The 15611-nt window shown below is 40.1% G+C and overlaps 1 long non-coding RNA gene across 1 annotated transcript in view; it reads right to left on the bottom strand.

Annotated features, from left to right (window-relative positions):
- Nucleotides 1-651: 651 nt before the first annotated feature.
- Nucleotides 652-15611, bottom strand: part of LOC134536512 (uncharacterized) — a 352420-nt gene continuing 337460 nt past the window's right edge. Inside the window, exons 2-3 of the long non-coding RNA XR_010075797.1 lie at nucleotides 8034-8097; nucleotides 652-764 (exon numbers count right to left, since the gene is read on the bottom strand). This is a non-coding gene — a long non-coding RNA (uncharacterized LOC134536512). The remainder of the gene's footprint in view (nucleotides 765-8033; nucleotides 8098-15611) is intronic.

The raw sequence follows: 15611 nt of genomic DNA, 5'->3' as shown, positions 1-15611 counted from the left end.
TATCGCATAATTAGCTGGGAGAGTTGTATTTTCAACGTAATTTTTTGTGTGGAGTGGACTATAAGAATGAAATAGAATGTAAAACTAGAAATTTTAAAATACGATTTTACTTGCTACTACGCACGTTGATATGGTTTAAATTAATTTCAGGAAAAAAAATAATCTTATCTGGACTTTTAAATTCATTTAGAACTTTTTTTGTATTTAAAAAGGTTAAAAAAAAATTAAATAATTTTTTTTTTCTGAAATAGTTTTAAACCATACCTCCATGTCGCGGCGACACATCGGCGGCCAGCTGGTCGCGCGTGTGCAGCTGCGACCTCCTTGATGTCACGGCGACACATCGGCGACCAGCCGGTCGCGCCGTGCGCAGCAGCTGCGACCTCCTCCAGGTCGCGGCAACCAGACGTGTCGCCGCGACCTGGCCGCCTGGCGCGCGGGAGCTGCTAGACAAAGACAAGCAAGGATGCGCTGCGGTGGCTACGCACCTGCCACGCCGTGGGCGTAGCGCGAGTCGCCCCCTCTGCCCTTGGGGTCGCGGCTGAGCGCCGTCACCTCGACGCTGAAGCGCTCGCAGGGCCGGAGGCCGCGCGCGGGCAGGCGCAGGCTGGTGGCGTCGGGCGGCGCCAGGGCGCACGACACCCCCTTGTCGTCCATGGAGGTGCGGCACACCTGGAAGCCCTTCAGGCAGCCCGGCTCCCCGCTCGCCCGCCAGCTCACGTTCATGCTCGCCTCGTCCACCTCCACGTGCTGCATCGTCGGGTCTGCGCAGGTATCACAACACACAACCATTAGGGTTTACAGGAGACGCACCACAACGCCGAAATGCCAAATTGACCACAACGCCGACAGCTAGAAAACTGCTGTGTAACACAACGCCGAATTACCACAACGCCGAAATACACTAACGCCGAAAAATAATGTCATTGCAGGACTGCCACAAAGGTTAGGTTAGGTTATACTAGGTTAGGTTAGACTAGGTTAGGTTAGGCTAGGTTAGGTTAGTCTAGGTTAGGTTAGGCTAGGTTAGGTTAGGCTAGGCTAGGATAGGGTAGGTTAAGTTAGGTTAGGTTATATTACGCTAGGTTAGGTTAGGCTATACTAGGTTAGGTTAGACTAGGTTAGGTTAGGCTAGGTTAGGTTAGGCTAGGCTAGGATTGGCTAGGTTAAGTTAGGTTAGGTTATATTACGCTAGGTTAGGTAAGGTTAGGTTTTATCGTGGTATTTCGGCGTTAAGTTACATTTAAGAAACAGCAGTCCGAGGGCCGGGATTTCACCGGGGTGTGGTGCCCTCCATCGCCGAGTCATTTTTCTTGTGCATGGATGTAATATTCAAAATATTTAATTTTCCCCTCGGGACATTCGGCGTTATGGTATTTCGGCGTTGTGGTAACGACCCGGGTTTACACCTGTACCCTGACCGTATTCCAAATGAAACTTTATGATGGAGGAACCATCCTGGAATATGTTTAGCACGCTTAAATGGTCCATAGAAAAGAAATAATCTCAACTTTAAAAAAAAAGGTACTTGAGAAGATTTAGAAAGGCGATTCTATTTGCGTGCGATGGTGCTGTTACATCCAATTATTATTTTTTGCCGCGACAGTTGTATCGATCGTTGCGAAACGTCCGCTAGAATACGTTGAAACCAGTTTCTAGCCTCGCGCATGGCACCGTTAGTTAAAACGGTTTCCGATTTGTTTCTTTTCTGGGATTCAGTTTGGACACGGTTCCGTAATACGGTTACGGTTGTGTCCCCACAAGGCAGTGTTTATCCGCTACCTTAACCCGAACGTCTTGGAATACTGCTCTCATATCTCTATGTATCTCCACTAGTGATGGGTCGTTCGTGAACGATTCGTTCAAAAAGAACGAATCTTTGAGAGAACGAAATCTTGCGATTCGTTCGCGATGTAAAGAACCGGCTCTTTGAGAGCCGGTACCTTGAAAGATTCGGAAGAATGAAAACGCGGAGAGAACGAGAGAACGAGAGAACCGGCCACGCGCCCGGTCTGATTCGTTCGTGAAATGATTCATGACGTCAGGAGTCTGAAGAATTAGTAATCACAGCGTGCGCATGTTCACAAGAGCAAACGATAACTGATCAAATAAAATAGTGTAACATGAAAAGTATCTATACCTGAAAATGTCAACTGTTAAGTAGTGGTTTAAAATTGCTTTTTCACATTCACATACACAAATTTGGAAATAAAAAACTAAAAAAAAAACCGTATGAATTAAAAATAACAGGGAAAGTAACTACAAATGTTCACACTTACCATTTTTGGGTTAATTAATGTACTTCATTTGTTTCTCTTCATACTGAATCGCAGTAGTAGTATTAAATTTTTGTCTTTTTTTTTCTAAATGTGTTGGTCCACATGTAAATACTTTACTGTCACTAGAGTGTAAGTAACCTATATATTAATATTTGTAACTTAAAAAGTAATAAAATATAAATAATCTTGTTTCATATACGCAACTGTGATTCACTGCTACGGAAAGCAATGTTCAAATTCAAATACAAAAACACGTACCTAATACTCTAAAGGATGAACGAGTTACGACACCTGATAAAAGAGCCAGATCCCATACACAGAAAAGAACGAATTGACCGAGATGAACGAATCGTTCTGAACGAATCATTTCAAGGAAATGATCCAAAAGAACCGATTCAGTCAAAAGAACCGTTCTGCCCATCACTAATCTCCACTACTGCCACCACCACTGATACATTGGCGTGTGTCTGCTAACCACGTCATTACAGGTACCTTGACAAATATTTACCACTGTTAACAGACATTCTGTAAGATGAAGGTAACAATCGCACATTGCATGGGATACCGATATTTTACACCGGTTTTTTATACTTCATAGTAGCCTATACAAGCATTGGTCTCACACGCAAAGCTGAATTTTTATCTTCATTTTCTCGTTATTAATATTATTAAAGGATTATTTCTTAAAACTTTAACACGATACCTCAGTTGCATTTGTGTTGTATAGCACAAGTTTTAACCAGATTTTCACCAATTGTAATATGATGGCTGCTGAGAGTCACTCAAGTGATAATAATTACAACAATTTTGTGCGTTCTTTTATGCCCATTTTATTACACTAAGTGATTATCTGTTGAAAATGTTTGTTAGAGATTAACAAAGGCGAGGGAGGTGTAGTGTTAGAATTGCAGTTTTAGTCTTTAAATTGTAGCAATGAACATAAAATGAAAATTTCAACATTGAGTGTGAGACATAGCCAGGGGCGAAGCCAGGGGGGGGGGGTTAGGTGTACAACCCCCCCCCCCCCCCTTAGCACCAAATCTTTTTTAATTTCTTATTCATCACTCAAACAAATTTCATATTAAAATTAATACAAATTTGACCATTACAATATTTAAATTTAAGTACCGAAAACTGCTAAAATAGCACTATTTTACACCTTGAAATCCAAATTTTCCAAATTTTCCCGGGGAAGGACCCCCGGACCCCACGCTTTAATCCGGGGGGGGGGAGGTGCATGCTTCTTAACACCCCCCATATACAAATCCTGGCTACGCCACTGGACATAGCCCTTAGTAACCTGCTGAGAATGAGCCGTTTGCTTGTAAAAATATTTTGCCTTTACAAAAGCATGTGTCACCTTTCAAAGCAAGGCCCTCTACATCAAACACGTTTATTGTATGATTATATTTACTTGATGAACAAATTTGGTCAGTTTAATGCCGCTTCAATAGCACGATGTAAAGGCCCCATCACAGAAATGAAGCGAGGCCATCAGACGGAACGGGGTACAGATTCACAAAGGTGCAAGACTTGTGAGTAATAGTTGTGAGAAAACAATACTTATAATCGCAAGTTGTTATGAAAATGCATTTTACATCGATTTTACGCGGGATTACGTCTATCGTTCTCTTTTCACAGTTGCGATTTTGCAAGCGCAATCGGGCGCCCCTCAGAGTGGGACTTTTTGATTCCAGGGGGTCCCTCCCCTTCCAAGATATACGCCCGTGGTAGTAACTAACAATATTTGGCAACACAAAATTATTAATTAATGTACTTGTAACAGTAACTACTATTTACTTTGCAGCATAAGATTATTTTATTATTATCGTTAATAGGCTTTTTTTTTAATATATTTGAACTCAATACGAGAAAAAAAACTAGACCACAACATTTTCTTGGGAGAATTATTAGTTAAACTGTAATCGTAAACTACCAACCTAAAAGAAAATTAGAAGTTGAAAAATAAGTTTCAGCTATAATTTTTTTCTACTATAAGTACCAAAGATTTTAGATAACCTACAAGTAGGTATTTGTAAAGATGTGAATTTCACTTGTCATTCATTACAAGTTTGCGAGAGTTTTTTTTTGTGTGAACGAGTAGCTCGCGGGAAAAGTTGAGAAACCTAAGATGTACATCAAGTTCTGTCCCTGCCCGAACACGCCCGAATATTCACCTTCGGCCAACCTCGGGATTTGATTTAATTTTGCGCAGGAAAAATGAATTCAAATATTGTCGGTTAGGTTAGGTTAGGTACATTAAAACACTTTAAAACACTATGGATATATATATATATATATATATATATATATATATATATATATATATATAAAAATAAACCGGAGGTTGGCCGAAGGTGAATATTCGGGCGTGTTCGGGCAGGCACAGAGCTTGATGTACATCTTAGGCTTCCCGGGAAAATTGCGTGGCGCGCGGTGAACGTGCGTGATTAGTGAGTGACGCTTCCCGTGAAAATGGCTCGCCCCGCGACCGGAAGACCTGCTTGCGGCGACATTTACGCACAAAGCGGCGGGTGGAAGCGGATGCGACAGCCATCGCTAGACGCACGACTGCCCGTGTGCGTGACGTGTGAATGAGTCGTGGAAAAAGGGGGGGGGGGGGGGTGTGTAGAAGAGAACCACCATCACCTCCCCGCACGACGGCCGATCTGTCTGGAGGGGAGCTCTTCTGCCCCGCCGACGACAGGCACACGTGACTTTCTTTAACGGTAAGGTGGGTCTACACTATATAACAAAAACATGTTATATTTGTAACATGTTATATAAAAGTTACACAACTTGTTTTATAACATGTTACATAACAAGTTAAATATAAAGTTATATAACAAGTAATACAACTTGTTTCATAACATGTTACATGTTTTTAAACATGCATACCAGTGTGGACAAACGACCAACATGTTATACAAGTTATTTAACTTCCTTTGATCTTTACCGACACTGCATGGGAAACATATAACTTGTTTTATAACACTTATTTTGTTATAAAACATGGTGTTATATGACATTTTTCTTCACGTTTTCATAACAAGTTATATAACTTTGTTGTATAACTTGTAATATAATTATCATTCTTTTCATTTTGTAACATGTTGTATAACTTTGTAATATAACATTTTATAACTTGTTTTGTTATACAGTGTAGACCCACCTTTACAACAACCAAGCCAGCGCGCACACAGGCCCGTGTGCCAGACCCTATCCCACGAGATACGCACTCCCGCCCGTTGATCCAGGTGATTCTAACTGAAGTGTGGGAGGTGCACATCTTGATTCACTGAGCACTGAGAGAGTCGTGGAAACCTCTGTTCCTGGCCTGGAGCACACTGAATGCCTCGGGTGGCAGCGTGATGGATCGGCCGATCGCCGGCACACACGTTGTTTCACAGTGACGTCAGGAGCTCACCTCACAACAAGTACGGGAAGCCTAAGATGTACATCAAGTTCTGTCCCTGCCCGAACACGCCCGAATATTCACCTTCGGCCAACCTCGGGTTCATTTATATATATATATTTATATTTCTCTGTTTATTTTAATGTAGCTATACTAACCTAACTAACCGTCCAATAGTGTTTTAATGTAGCTAACTTAACCGACCACTTTTAATATTTGATTTCAAATTTCCTGCGCAAAAATGAAACAAATCCCGAGGTTGGTCGAAGGTGGATATTCGGGCGTGTTCGGGCAGGGACAGAACTTGATGTACATCTTAGGCTTCTCAAAAAGTACAAACCTTAGTTACTATTGTTACCGACGCACGTTGCACGCGGATCTGCTCAAATCGTCACCGACTGGCACAAGCTTCAGCGGTGTGAATTCAACACGTGTAGAAGTTAGTAATCTTTCAACCAACAATATTTAGCAACTTAACCCACACTTGAAACAAACAATTTTTTTTTTTGTCAATATAACCTAATTTACCCATTTAATTAATTTTGTGGTAACAGTTTATTTAGATTTAAGATTTTGAACAATCTAACGTTTTTATCATCATGTTTACAATAAAACTACGTTTTTTCAGGAAAGTAAACACTGACAAAAAAAAGCTTGTGCGTGAGTGTTGTTGGTATTTTTTTATGCTACATGCGGTTTTTTAAATATATTATTCATATGATAAAAATAAAAATATAAATATTACAAGACATTCAAAACATGCATATTACATCAGCGTTTTTTTATAAAGTTTTCGGAACACGTCACTTTAGATATGGAACGTGGAAACACGCGACAAAACCAAAGAAATTGAAAACTGGCCGATTATTGCGTTTTGTATTTTGCATCCTGCGTAGTATATACCCGTGGACTTTTTAAAAAAAACGAGGTTAGTGAAATTGTTTGCGTCTTGCCTTTCTCGCGTTCTTTCGTTCACTTGTGTAGTTTTATAAACCCGCTCACGAGTCGAGGAGAGGTCGGATGATCGATCCCAACGAAGGGCACGAGTTAAATCGATTCACGAGCACCTGGTCGATACTCGAGTAGTTCCCGGCCCACCGTCAAATGGAAGTCCCTCTCTCCCATGACTTTCCCTTGTGTTAGCTGTACTTAATCCTTTCGTGATTTGGATTTGCAGTGATCAGTCAGCGAGCAAAGTAAGTGGGTTTTGGATATCTTGGTTAGTATCTTATCTTAAACCATATCTCTACATCAGATCCCATTTATCAGTTTTACCCTACAAAAATACAGTTGTGAATCAGAGGAACTTTTTTTTTCGGCTTAACCCAAAAAAATTAACTATGGCTCGGTCATAGTCATAATGTTAATTTTTTTTTTCGTTGTATCGCCATTACTTTTATATAAGGGCTATTTCTAAAATACTAGCACCATACCTCCTTTGGATTTTGTTCTTCTGCTTTAAATACATGGGAGGTATCGCGTTAATATATTATAAACAACCCTAAAAAAAAGTAATGACGCAAAGACGAAATAATCAACAAGGCTTGTGAGACCAAACTTTAAGAGACAAACAAATTTAAAAATATATATATATATTTATATTGGTACGAATTCTAAGATAAACCTATTCACAAAATTTCTGCTTTTTAAGCCTTTTGGATATGGAAATGTGAAGAAAAAAAAGTGTGTTTCAGCGTATGTTTTGTGAAGTACAAAACAAATGGTTAGTACAAAGCAAACCGAATGTTTTCAACACTTCGTTCTCATTTTCTTCCGTTTCTCATTCAAAAATCAAATATATTATTAATATAATTTGACCATTCTTATTTCAAACAAAAGTCGTATGTAAATTCTATGTTCTGTGAAATTTTCAAGACGTGCTGATTGTAAGATTTCCAGATGCGCTTAAACACATAGAATCAAATGGTGGAAAGTAAAAACAAAAATTTAACTCAACAAAAGTCCGCAAATAAAGTTTGAAGTTCCGAACCAACTTGATTTTACTCGCGTCTCTGGGATGTACATACTGACGTAAGGATCCTTATTCGAAGATGGCTAGAAGTGGAATTAATGGGGAGAATGTGGTCTTAAACCACGACAACCCAAAACTCAAGAAGTATATCGATTTTTGAAAAAAGAAAAAAAAAAGAAATAATTTAGAGGATCACACTAGCAAACCCCTGTAGAGTTACTGTAACAAATTTCATTCCCTAGACATTTACGTCTTTGCACTACGTGAATGATGGACTCACAGACAAACATACAAACTATTTCTTATAATATTTTGATATGACTTCTGCACACTAACTGTACGGATACAAGCGTGTTCAGCTACTTACATTTGCAGAGAGCCAGGACGAGGGGCGGGAAAAAGACGACGGCGGGAAGCCAGAACATGTCCACCTATAAATACAACAACATGGCATGATAATACACTGCCACGTCCCACACGAAGGCAGACAGACACTGGGTGAAGAAGAGCTGTCATGTAACAGGACACTAAGAGTTGGAAAAAGGGCTGTCATGAACCAGGACACAAAGATGTGAAGGAGGACTGGCAGGATCAGGATACTATGAGATGGAGGAGGGCCGTTAGGATCAGGACACGAGGTGCACGAGGGTTGTCACGAACCAGAACGCGATGGGGTGGATGAATGTTAGAAGCATCAAGACACTATGAAGTGGAGGAGGGCTGTCAGGTCACAGGATAGTATTAAGTGGAGGAAGGTTGCCAGGATCAGGAAACTATGAGGTAGATTATGACAGTCATTAACTAGAACACTAAGAGGTGGAGGAAACTGTCATGAATCAGGACACTATGAGGTGGAGGAAGGCTCTCATGAACTAGGACAATATGAGGTGGAGGAGGGCTGCAATGAACTAGGACAATGTGAGGTGGAGGATGGCTGTCATAACTAGGATAATATGAGGTCGAGGAGGGCTGTAATGAACTAGGACGCTATGAGGTGGTGGAAGGCTGTCATGAACTAGGATACTATGGGGTGGAGGAAGGATGTCATGAACTAGGATACTATGAGGCGGAGGACAGTCATGAACTAGGGTACTATGAGGTGGAGGAGGGCTGTAATGAACTAGGACACTATGAGGTGGAGGGGGCAGTCATGAAACAAATCACTAGAAGTTAGAAGAGGAGAAAGGGGTTGAGAATGCGCAGAGGCGAAGGAATGCAAGTTGGTGGGGGAAAAGGTACCGGGAGAACATTAATTTGCTCGCAGCAACGTTCTTCACGTTTCACACTTGCAAAATTATTCTATAACTGGTTCAGTAAGTAGTGTATCATCTGTTTACCACGAGTACTCATTAAATATTTCTGCCATAATATTAAGGGACGAATTTAAAATTAAGTACCCTTTAAGTGTATAGCTAACCGCGAGATTAATATTACTTTTATAAAATATGGCTTGAGAAATTTTATTGATTACGATTTTATACAGACTTGTATAATTCTGAAGAGTGATCGTTTTGTAATGTTTGTGACATTTTTCATTTCCTTTTATTTTAATTACGTATAAATGATATGATGTTATTTATAATATTTGTTTTTGCCACAGTCATTAATAAATTGGTGTGCCTGCTAAATATTGATTGCTACCAAGAAGAGTTGAAACTAAAAAAAGTGCCAAAACTCAAATTCTCACGACTATGCCAACAGAATATAACTAGTAATGAGAATTAATTCGTTTTGATGGCTGCAAGTACAATAAAAACAAAGGTATGGCGTAAGCTTTGAAGATCATTAAGATACAATATTTTTATAGTATAATCATGAACATTTAATAACCCAGAGTATTTAGTTACCCTATAAGTTAATTACTTGAAAATTATGGAAAATTCTCTTGATATGACAAGTTTATAAGATTGCGTTTGTGAAGCATTTGTAACTGAACTAGTAGAATTTTTACTTGGTAGTTACAAACCTGCAATATTTTGGAATAATCTCCTAGGGCGGTATTCCAAGACGTTCGGGTAATGGACCGAATAAGCACTGTCTTGCTGTGATACAGCCGTAACCTAACTCGCGGACCGTATTCTAGAACGTGTGTCCAAACCGAATTACAGTAAGGAACCAAATCGACAACAGTTTTAATAAACTGTTCCCCGTGCGAGGCTATAAACTGGTTACAATGCATTCTAGCGGCCGTTCACAACCATCGATACAGTTGTTACTGCAAAAAAAAAATACTAGAGATAGCAGCACCATCGCACAAAAATAGAACCGTTTTCCTCATTTTCTCAAGTACTTTTTAAGTTGTGATTATTTCTAAGTTATGACCATTAAAGTGTACCAAAATTGTATTCCAGGATAGTTTCGATATCATAAAGTTTCATTTGGCATCCAACGCGCTTGGTACGTCCCCCTGAAGATCACAAAAAAATGACTATATACGAGTTCATGCTGCCAGATGCGGGTCCGCCATATGGACGAAATCAAAGAAAAACGTGAGCTCTGCGCATGAGCGGATTTTTGTCCCAACAGATTGGCAAACGGACAGGACAACAAAAATTCGTTCCCTGAAAACAAGGGACTGGCCGTGTTCCTTCGTGCACCAGGAATACGGTTAGGGTAGAGGCGTAGCACATTCAGCACCCAAAACTTTAGTTTTGTGTGTTGGAATACCGGCCCCAGAGCAGTTGGCGACACTGCCTCGGCGAGACGCCCCAAGGGGAAGCCTTCATTTCACAGACGAGAGAGCCACACCCGAAGTTCCCCGAAGTTCATGCTCGCTTTTATTTCCGTACCACAACAGATGTATTTATTTGGGATATAGCTTACTCATACGTCATACGCCGTTCTATCTCATTGTATAAACCGGTGTGGCATTACATTTTGCGGTCGATTAGGATAGGTTAGGTACATGGTTGGTTATATTAGGTAAGTATAGCTACATTAAAAATACTGTAAAAACATTTTATGGTTGCTTAGCAAATAACTTTTTAATATGTAGCTATCCAGCGCTAGGAAACCGTTTACATGATTTCACAGTATCTTTAATGTAGCTATCCTAACCAAATCAACCGTCCACAATGTTTCCAAGTATTTATAATGTAGCTAACCTAACCTAATTGACCATTAGTTATCATGAGTTGTCCAAAATAACAAAAAACCCGAAGATGCACGATCGGGCGTTTGGCTCTCTCGTCTGTGAAAAGAAGACTTCCCCCCCCCCCCCCCCCCCCCCCAAGAGAGTGGGACTTACCACGCCTCTGATCGCTTTGCGATGTCTCCGGGTCTCCGCAGTCGACAGTAGCCGCAGTCGCCCTATGCTGCGGTCGGTGGTTGGATGTTGTATATGGTCGATGAAGGAAAGGGGGGAGGGAAGGATGCAGGGGGGGGGGGCGTGCATGTAACCCCCCATCACCACTTTCCCCTCTCCCAGGTGGAAACAAGTGACAATCGTAAACAAAGCTACAGGATATTCCGTCCTGCGTCCTGCGTGTTCGGCCAACGCCGATTGCCAACCACATTACGTATTCCGCGATAGTCCGATGCCTTGCAGCTACGGCCAACTTTGAAATACCATTACGAAGAAAACTGTGGCAATAAAGAGTTGATTACAGGATTTCGTGATCATTTTTTTCGTTCACGAAGCGTTGGCAGTAGCGGCCCCAGACTGTTTACTTTTTTTTTTGGGAGGCCCACCAACCAAATACATATATGATGAGAATGAATTTTTACGATTGTGTTTGCATACTTTTCCACGTATATTTTTTAAGTATATTTAAGTTAGATTATGTTCCCGTATGTATTTCAGGTTGCTTGTAAGCTTCCATTGTCGCTGGCAGGGAGTTTCTCTGGAAGGTTTAGTAGTCTTCTGGCCGTTTTCATGAGAGTGTTTTTATGAGATTATTTGCCCGTAGGCATAATTTATTTGCATTATAAATGATTATAAACATTCGGTATGTTTATTGTTTTTTTATTATTAATTAAAACTGATCTTAATTGTTTTACTAAATTAGATAATTAATTTTAATTCAAACGTTTATTCTTTTTTAATTTGATTATATTTATACTTCAACTTTATCTGTTATATCACTCAAGTCCTTTTATTATTTTTTTTCTATTGATTATTTGCAGGGAAAATTAAGGTTGGTGTTTTATTACGCCAAGTAAGCATAACTTCTAACGCAGTAACGTGCGTAAATAAGTATATTCGCAACAATCTTTTTTTTTAGTTTCTGGAATCAATGGCAACGTGTCTAAAGCGGGGGAAATAATAAATTCTCTGCCACACCTCCAGCCCACTATTTGTTCTCATATGTTAAACAAAGTAAACGTTGAAATTTACATCGCATGGTTGTGCGTGGAGGCTTAGATGTGACGTCACCACTCAATGAAAGACATGGCGCTCGTGAATATAGCTATACCAGAGACTGGGGCTCGAACCAGCGACCACATTTGCTCAAGACCACCCGGGACCGGTTCTCTGCAACGGCGATTTTTTTGTGCCCGTCCGTGCGACCGTTTATGGCTTTGAAAATAAAATAAAAATTTATTGAGTAGGATTTATTTCCCTTCTTTTTTTTTATCTCTCTCTCTCTCCGACGAGCGACGGGCAAATACTGTGGTTGCTTTGTATTTCCCTGGCAGGAAGACGTAATGAGATAACCTTTTCATTTTATTTCTTTCAAACCCCATTTCCGAAACGAAGCGTTCGCATCCGTGCCGGAAGAAGGCCAATGTAAAAATTTGCCGCCATCGTAATTCGCTCCCCCGTGATTTCATAGTCTCGCTCGAGCGGCGCTGCTGCGGCTTGCTTCCGTCCTCCGCCACCGGGCGGCATGGCGGCGCATACGAGTCCTTGGAGACCACCCCACAAACATGAGAAGCCTAAGATGTACATCAAGTTCTGTCCCTGCCCGAACACGCCCGAATATTCACCTTCGGCCAACCTCGGGATTTGTTTTATTTTTGCTCAGGAAAAATTAATTCAACTATTAAAAGTGGTCGGTTAGGCTAGCTACATTAAAACACTTTAAAACACTATGGACGGTTAGTTAGGTTAGTATAGCTACATTAAAATAAACAGAGAAATATAAATATATCTAAATAAACCCGAGGTTGGCCGAAGGTGAATATTCGGCCGTGTTCGGGCAGGGACAGAACTTGATGTACATCTTAGGCTTCCCCACAAACATAGGCACACGTCTTGTGACGACTGCTAAGGAATAAACACTTGGCAATCACAAGTTGTCGCGGAACGGGCATTACACGTTGGTTGTCCAGGCAACAACTGAAAAGTTTTGGAAGCGTGTGGCAAGTGAAGTTAGTAGTTGTCAAACTTGTAATTAACAAGATATGGCAACGTAACATAATTTAATAATATTATTCTTTAGTTAGAGCATAAGATGGTTTATGATTTGCATTCATCTGTGTGTTTATTTTTTTTAAAATTTCAACTCAAGTAGTAATATAAAGTAGCTTGGCTTCTGGGTTGTAGCCGTGTCCTTGGCGATAAATTCACCGACGTTTCGGTCGACATTGCAGTCGCCATCATCAAGGAGACGTTACCTATCTCAGTAGGATATGAATGACATTAGATAGTCGAAATATATTACAAATTTGTGGTCTCAAATACTGAACTTTAGAACTTTCGTACAACTTTTGATTAAAGAAATATTAAACTCATAAATTTGAAGTATTCAATTAAACATAAATGTTTCCGAAACCAAAAAAAATAAATATAATTTCAGCTCTTAAGGGTCTCCCGTGGCGTGTTTGGTCAGTAGTAGCCTTTTGCACGGAAATCAGCTTGGGTTGACCAGTAGAGAAGATAAAGAGTTGATAACGGTCCCCGATGTCGAACACTCTAAAGATCTATATTAATGATGATCATATAGCCTCTTTCTAAATACGTTTTGACGTGACAACGTCTAATAAATCGATGAACGCCAGCTGCACACACGAAAAAGTGTCCCGTTACGCACATTGTTCCGTTACGCTCAATGTACGCTTGCGCCGCATCTATCTCTCTTCCACTCGAATGGAACAACCATCGATTTGACTTTTTCGAGGCACATTAAACTTGAAACACTCCCATTCGTTTCCTACTTTTCCTATCATCGTCCTATCCTTAACAGAATAACACAGATTGGAAGAAGTTAAATAGCAAACACGTATAGAAGTTATAGTTAAAATAATCTCTTCGTTAAAGTAATAGACATACGTATTTGAATTAATGAGTGCAAATAAAAGTAAATTTATCAATAAAATTTTAGATTTCATTTCACTCCTTCTTTCTATCCATACAAAATAGTGATAATTCAATAAAGATGATTCAATTTTATTCATAAACGTATGCAATCGTTTCATCAATGTTTTGTTATGACGTTGTCACGTTAAACTATCGTCCGTAAACCGACTTTACAGACAACCAATTAATTTTTTAATATAAATAAAAAAGCATATCCGTTTGTCCGCCATTGTCATGGCCGACAGAGGCACTGCACGCGCGCTTCTAGAACGTGATGGACTAGCGCAGAGTTTGCCGTGCTCATTGACGGGTGAATCACGACTTCTTATCGGAAGGGAAGATAACGAAGATTCCAGTCCCCACGTTCGAGCTGTCACGTCCTTGGCAGACGGAAAACAAAAAATTGGTTGTCTGTAAAGTCGGTTTACGGACGATAGTTTAACGTGACAACGTCATAACAAAACATTGATGAAACGATTGCATATTTTTATGAATAAAATTGAATCATTTTTATTGAATTATCACTATTTTGTACGGATACAAAGAAGGAGTGAAATGAAATCTACAATTTAATTGATAAATTTACTTTTGTTTGCACTCATTAATTCAAATATGTTCATTACTTTAACGAAGAGATTATTTTAACTATAACTTTTATACATGTTTGCTATTTAACTTCTTCCAATCTGTGTTATTCTGTTAAGGATAGGACGATGATAGGAAAAGTAGCAAACGAATGGGAGTGTTTCAAGTTGAATGTGCCTCGAAAAAGTCAAATCGATGGTTGTTCCAATCGAGTGGAAGAGAGATAGATGCGGCGCAAGCGTACAATGAGTGTAACGGGACACCGCGTAACGGGACAATGTGCGTAATGGGACACTTTTTCGTCTGTGCAGCCGGCGTTCATAGATTTATTAGACGTTGTCACGTCAAAAAACGGAGACTTGCTTCGATGCAGGCAGGAAGGCGGTTTGCCAACCTCTCCTGGATCTAAAGTCAAAGGCACCCAGAGATCAGAGAAACATACAGGTGGAGCGTAGGGTCCGAATATAGGCGAGAGGGGTGAAGCCAAAAGCGGAGGGGGATCCCAGTACACCACGTACCAATATGGCGGCAGTTCATCTACAAATGTGTCACTTGTACCTGTATTGAAGGTTAAATTGGGGACAAATGTCAACTCATAGCATTACATTTACATTATGATGATTCGTTTTTGGACTTTTGATATCTATATAAACATATTAACCAGTACTACATATTTTGATCTAATTTTCTTCCGAACAGCTTAACTACAGTCGTTGATAAAAGCAAGCTATAACAGCTGACACAAATATAAACAAACGTCTGCCATATTGGTGTGTGAAAATCAGAAATAAAAGGGGGGTGAAAACGCCTTCACGTCTGACGGCTAATGCTCCATCTGTATACTTGCCCAATCTCTGAAGACATATCGCGCATGCTTGCACCGTCAGTGTTGCCAATTTATACCCTCAACCAATCCAAGGGACGCCTTAAAACACATGGCATAGTAGAAGTCAAATGTTGATGAGCCCTGAAACCTGATTTCTTTTGATAAAACTCTCTCTGCAGTGAGAACAAACGGATGTTAGGATGAAACCGAAGTTTTTTTTTTTTAACGGTTTCGCGAGTTTACTGCGATGATCGCAATGATACAAGTGCCAGATGCTAATTTTTTTAAACGTT

This window comes from Bacillus rossius, chromosome 11 (assembly GCF_032445375.1).
Source record: "Bacillus rossius redtenbacheri isolate Brsri chromosome 11, Brsri_v3, whole genome shotgun sequence".
Taxonomy (NCBI): domain Eukaryota; kingdom Metazoa; phylum Arthropoda; class Insecta; order Phasmatodea; family Bacillidae; genus Bacillus; species Bacillus rossius.
This window is presented reverse-complemented; position numbering and strand designations above follow the sequence as displayed.